This window comes from Gossypium hirsutum, chromosome D08 (genome assembly GCF_007990345.1).
Source record: "Gossypium hirsutum isolate 1008001.06 chromosome D08, Gossypium_hirsutum_v2.1, whole genome shotgun sequence".
In the NCBI taxonomy this organism is placed as follows: domain Eukaryota; kingdom Viridiplantae; phylum Streptophyta; class Magnoliopsida; order Malvales; family Malvaceae; genus Gossypium; species Gossypium hirsutum.
This window is the reverse complement of record NC_053444.1, coordinates 13,802,858-13,809,199: the sequence shown is the minus strand read 5'-3', so window position 1 is coordinate 13,809,199 and position 6,342 is coordinate 13,802,858. Positions and strand designations below refer to the sequence as shown.

At 31.5% G+C, this 6,342-nt stretch overlaps 1 non-coding gene across 1 annotated transcript; it reads left to right on the top strand.

The window, feature by feature from the left end:
• Window positions 1-788: 788 nt before the first annotated feature.
• Window positions 789-895, top strand: LOC121220699 (small nucleolar RNA R71). Its single transcript, XR_005917916.1, has one exon. It is a non-coding gene; the product is annotated as a small nucleolar RNA R71 (small nucleolar RNA).
• The last annotated feature ends 5,447 nt before the right edge of the window (window positions 896-6,342 follow it).

Sequence of the window (6,342 nt, the reverse complement as noted above, 5' to 3'; positions counted from 1 at the left end):
TGTCTTTCCACTTGGCAAAAGTGACTACTTTGCAATGTTCTTTACTTGAAATTCTTAGATTTTCTGTGATGCTCGGCAAAATACCTTAGGGTCTACTTTTGAGCTCATTGGCTAGCTGTCTTACTTGGTTTCCTAAATTCTTCAATGTTGCTTCTTGGCTTTAGATTAGATCATCATTCTTTGCTATGTACGGCTTCAGCATATTCTCAAGATTACTTGAAGATTCAGTTGGTAGGGTTTGTTGCACTTGCTGAGAATATTCTGGTGGATAATTTGGTTGAGAGGGCATAGAATAGTCGCTATGGTCTGCCCAACGATTACTCCATGGAAAAATTGGATGATTCTGCCATGAAGTGTTGTAAGAATTTGATTGTAGACCATTCCAATTATAATTTCCCATGTAATATTTTGACTCTTGATTCGATGGGAAATTTTCAAAGAAATGGCTATCTTTACGGTATTCACAAGAAATATTCTCGAACTAGTTTGGCTATTGATTGGTCAGATTACCATTGAAAATAATTTTTTTCTTAAGCATAGAAGACATAGAGGATACCTGGGCTACCAAAGAAGCCAATGTGTCTATTTCATGTACTCCTGCTACTCGTCCTTCTAAGGCTGGTCCGTTGGTTGGCCACTAATACTTACTCCTGGCAATTCTTTTAAGAATCTCGTAAGCATCATTATAAGACTTAAAAAGAAGGGCTTCATTTTCTGAAGCATCCACTATTATTCTAGTATGAATATTGAGACCAATATAAAAAGTCTCCATTTGAATGCAGTAAGGAATGCCATGATGAGGGCACTTTCGTAAGAACTCGTTGAACCTCTCCCATGCCTCATATAAAGATTCTTCGTCAAGTTGCTGAAATGAAGTGATTTCATTTCAGAAAATGAAGTGATTTCATTTCAGATCTTGGCGGTTAGAAATGGAGAAAAGTATTTCATTAAGAAACATCCAGCCAACTCTTGTCGTGTAGTTATGAAACCTGACGGTAGGGAGTTTAACCACGCTCGTGCTCTATCTCTTAATGAGTATGGAAATAATCTTAGTCTCAATGCGTCCTCGGTCACCTCGACTAGTTTGAATGAGTCACTCACTTCCATGAATAGTCAAAGATGAAGATGTGGATCTTCAGTAGGCATCCCATTATATTGACCCGTATTTTGCAACATTTGGAACATGACTAGCTTTAGTTCTAATTGCGGTGCCTCAATTTCAGGTCTCACAATACTCAAATTGAGCTCGTTGAAGAGAGGAATGCATATTGTCAAATGGTGCAGTTTCTGTCATCGACAACAATAATTGGATTGTGAGTATTATAAGAGAATGCTCCTCCTTGTTTTAGGTTTTGATTGTTGAAATTCATCTCTTCACTTTCTTCTTTTTTGTTTGAAAGTCCTTTCAACTTCAGGGTCTACGTGAGTAAGTCAATAATTTGATCAATACTCATAAACACCTGAAACAAACACAAAAAAATATAAAAAATATTGGAATTAAAAATTAATAGAAAAAAAGGCTAAAATGCAAAACTAACAATTTAAAAAATAATGTCTTTTAAAACAGTCCCCGACAATGACGCTAAAAACTTGGAATGACGGAAATGTGAAAGTGTACACAATCGCAACAAGTAATAAAGTGACAAGTAAATGCGAGTTATCGTACCCAGAGGGACTGTGAAAGAAAAATATTTATGAAATGTAAATCAAACAATTTGGTTATAGAAAAAATATTTTGTTGTGAAGAAGTGATTTAAAAACTAAAAATTAACTAAGTAATAGAAATAAAAAGTAAAAATTCCAAAGCACGATTTCAAGAAGAGGAGTTTTAATCAATATGAAATAATTGTGCTAGATCGATTACATTCCTTAACTTAGAATTATTAAACTCATGTTCATGTTGTTACAAATATTTTCACAACAACTTGGTAATTTGTTAACTACTACAAATACATACTTACTAAATTAACCAATCTCTTGAACATTTTTCAATGCCAATGCAAATAATTAATCAATCTTCATAAGCATATATAAGATTAAGTGAGGTAACAATATATTTATATATTGAAACAGTTTAATCACAATAATTTTGCAAGTTATGCAAGGCTAATGTACAGTTTAATACCGTCATTAATTTAACCTTGAGCTACCTTAGAAGATTAAGCATGCACCAATTAAATATTGTGTCAATTAATTATAATTTTAATACATTTAATAATTAATTCATTGGTTACCTTACATTTTATAATGCAAGTATAACATAAACATGATTTTATTTAATTGAAGAACTTACCAAGGCTTATAACAACACAAACATGATTTTAATAATTGAAGTGGACATAATGCAATCAATCTAATACGAATTAGTTTAATCCATTTTAATTAGAACAAAAAAAAAGAAAACAATTATTTATATTCATGATCACAACATAAACAAGAAAATTAAAGAGAAGAGAATTAGGAAGCAAATCCAGTATTTCTCTGAAGCCAAGTATTTCTCATTGTGTTGAACTGAGGCATCTATGAACAATTGAATGATGCTATTTCAAGGTGGAATAAGGCTCTTTTTCAAGAGGGAAATCGACAAGGGAAATGGGAAAATAAGGAAGGGAATGGAAGAGAGAAAAACAAGTAAAGGAGAAAGATGTGTGGGAAATAAAGGGTGTGTTCAATGAGGAAGGGAAGAGGGGTATTTATAGGTGGGAATGACTGCTAAAAATAGCAAATAAATAGCAAACACTTCTCTTCCCTGGGCCAGCCACATATGGTGCAAGTTTGAATGGCTCAAACTTGCTATTTTAAGCTAGGGGCAAAAGTTTAAAGGCACGAAAAGTGAAGGGGTTTGGATAGGATTTTAAGGAAACTTCAAGGGTTGTTTTGCAAGTGTTGAAATCAGCTAAAATTAGCTGATTGGGTTAGCTATATGGACGGTTTGGGCTTCCCCGTTTGTTAAGTGGATCAGTCTTCTTTACTTAGCACAATTAGGCCTCTGTTCATCTTTAGGCTTATAATTAATTTTTAACCCAATTAATTTTGGATCAAAATTAATTATAAAATATTTTTAATATATATTTTTGGACCATCCATGGTTGGAAAATATTATTGGCCTTCCTCTTGATCACTTGATGCACAACATTATCCTAACGGTTCAAGCCTCTCGAGGTGTCAATTGAGCCAATTTTCACCTTTTGTGCAAAACTGTCGAAAATAAACCAAATTTGTGTAAATTTATTCTAAATTGAAGGTTCATAATAACTTTAACGAGCGCTATTATCTTACATAGTTTTTAGGTTTATGTGATTAAACTGTTTCAAACATAACCCGTCCCTGTTACTTCACATAAATACTAAGAAACTCTTAGTTTAATATGATCAGTAAAATGCATGTTTCACTAAGTAAAAGATTCCGAAAGGAATTAATTTGGTTTCCAAACTTATGAAAGATCGCGTTGTCATGGAATGTTTTCCGAACATTGTTAAGCATGATGAAAATGAATCAAGTTGACTAATGTAGTTATCCTAGCCTATTCATGTTATTGATTGTTGAAGTTGTGTTTGTGCTGCTAAATCCATTCATACATTTAGATAATTTGCATACTTAGATTAAAATTGCATTAGGGATTAATTTTGCATCTAGTTAAATTAATCTAGTTTAATCATCATCAATCAAATTATTGTGTTTTTATCACCAAATTATTAACTTATAATATTACAACTAGTCAATTAACATACACAGTCCCTATGGAGACGATAACTCATTTACTTACTTATTATTTGAATGATTGTGTACACTTGCACAAACTGAGCGTTACAGAACCTCCTATTTCTTATTCCTATAGTCAATTTTACATTTTATTCTATTTGGTCCTTATGAACAAAACTAACAATTAAATTTTACAATCTAGTTCTTTTTCACATCTAAGCTTAAAATCTATCAATTTAACACCAATTTATTTAAGAAATCAACAATGGAAACTTTCAAAATTTTCAACAGTTTTGCAAATTGGTAAGTAGGCTAGCTAAATCAAGCTCCTACGACATCAAAAACATAAAAATTATAAGGACTTGAAAACTTAGCAATTTAAAGGGCCGAATAGTTTGAAACTCAAAACCCTTTTCTTTTTCTTTTTTTCTTATGCACGAATGGTGGTGAAGAAGAACATGATAATTCTCCACCATTTTATCTTTTATATTATAATTAAAACCTTAATTACTTAATTAAATTAACTTAATTTTAATTATATTAAATTAATTTTTCATTAACAATTATAAATGGATTCAAACATCATATTCCACTATCTATTTAATAAGTATTGGTTTAATTACCAATTTGGTTCTTTAGCTAATTAAAAATCTATAGTGATAAGACTTTTACAATTTAGTCCTTGCGCCTTAATTAACTATCAATTCAACAAAATTACTAGACCAAACTTTAATATATTTCTATATTAACCTCGTAAATATTAATATTTAATATTTACAGACTTGAACTAAGGAAATGAGATTTCGAAACCACATTTTCGACACCACTAACTTTCGGGTCATTACAATTCCTCCTCCCGAAATTTACTTAAAATGTGATGGGGAAGGTATACTATTGAATCGATTTCTCCTCGCTAACTACCCTTTTCAACTGAACCACCACAGTCAATTCTCCGACCTCTAGCTACAGGAGCAGATCTCTAGATAACAATAGGAATATCATTAACACTTATTGGACAATTTCGAGTGATATGCTCTAAAGATCCACATTGGAAACATGCTCCCGTTTTCTTCCAGCATTCACTTATGTGCTTCGTACCACAAAGCCATAGTTTGGAATACTTACATCCTTTTTAGACTTTTCAACATTAATAGATACTAACAGTTGTTTAACCCAGTCTTTCTTTGATTCAACTTGGATTGAGAAAATTATTTAATTAGAAAATTATTTAATTTAAATTAATTTAATAAATAATATTTATTTTGAGAAATAGAAAAACATGTACTAGGCTGGATTAAATTATAAAGTGCAGTGCTAAAAGTCTAAGAAGCACATATAATTAGATCCAATATAGGAAAGGCCTAAAACCCCTCATAATATGTATGAGTGGTAGTAACCATAGTTTAATTAATTAGGGTTAATCTCTCCTCTCTCCTAGTAGAATTAGGGATTGTTTTTCTTCATATAAGTATTATATGTATTTTACTAATTCAACCAGGATTCTTATAGTTCTCCCCATAAATAGATTGCACAGGTAAAGTTATTTACACATAAGTTTTAAATATTGTTATTCTACCCGAAAATAGTCAGAATTTATTTCTAAGTATAAATTCTATTTTCTAGGAATAACAATTTTACTGGTTTCTATAGAGAGATTTACTTTCCTATTGAAAGTAGGAAAATTATTTCTAGTTTTGAGTTTCATTCATGATTGTTCGAGCCTACACTCGAAGCGGTTCGTGGTACAAGAATAGCAGAGGACATTCGGTTGAAAGTCGGGAACGTCTAGGATCCGTCTCGGACAAAGCATAGACATTTTTTGTGAAACATTTATTGCTATAAATATCACAAATCAGCTTGATTTTCCAATTTTTAATTTTTTATTATGACAGAAAATCATTTTTAAACTAGATTTTTCCATTTGTTGATCCTCTCTACCTTATGATAAATAAGGTTTTATCAACAAAGCCCCTTTCAAAACCTTCAGTTTTAAGGAATTGTGTTAGCCATTCATACCCTGCATGAGGTGTCTATTTAAGACCATATAAGGCTTTACTCAATTTATACACATATTTACTATGTGTAAGGTCTTCAAAACCTTTCAATTGTGCCACATATACCTCCTCTTTCAAGTAGTCTTTTACAAAGGCACTCTTGAAATCTATTAAATACAATTTGATGTCAAGATGAGTGGTCACGGGAAGCAACATTTTGATGGCCATAGGATCGTAGCTCAGTGAGTAATTCCACTATCTTTTATCACAAATAAAACAAGTGAATCACACCTCATCACTCCCTATTATAGATATCTCACATTTGTACGTAAAGACTAGAACACTTACCTCCAAATCCTCCCCACGAGAACTTGGACATTAAACACCTCACCAACGTTTACAATAAAAGTTTGCACTCTCTTATAAAAACATTTCTTAATGGAAAAATTAGAATACACTCAATAAGCTCTCATTATATAAACCTAGACAAGCCTTAAAGCATAAACTAAATTTGGCTTGCTAACATAGAATCTAAGTGAATACAAAGTAAGTGCTTGAAAATAGTTAATACTGTTGGAATAAATCTAGTTTGAAAAAAATTTTCTATCACAATGGAAAATCAAAATTTTGAAAATTAACCCGATTT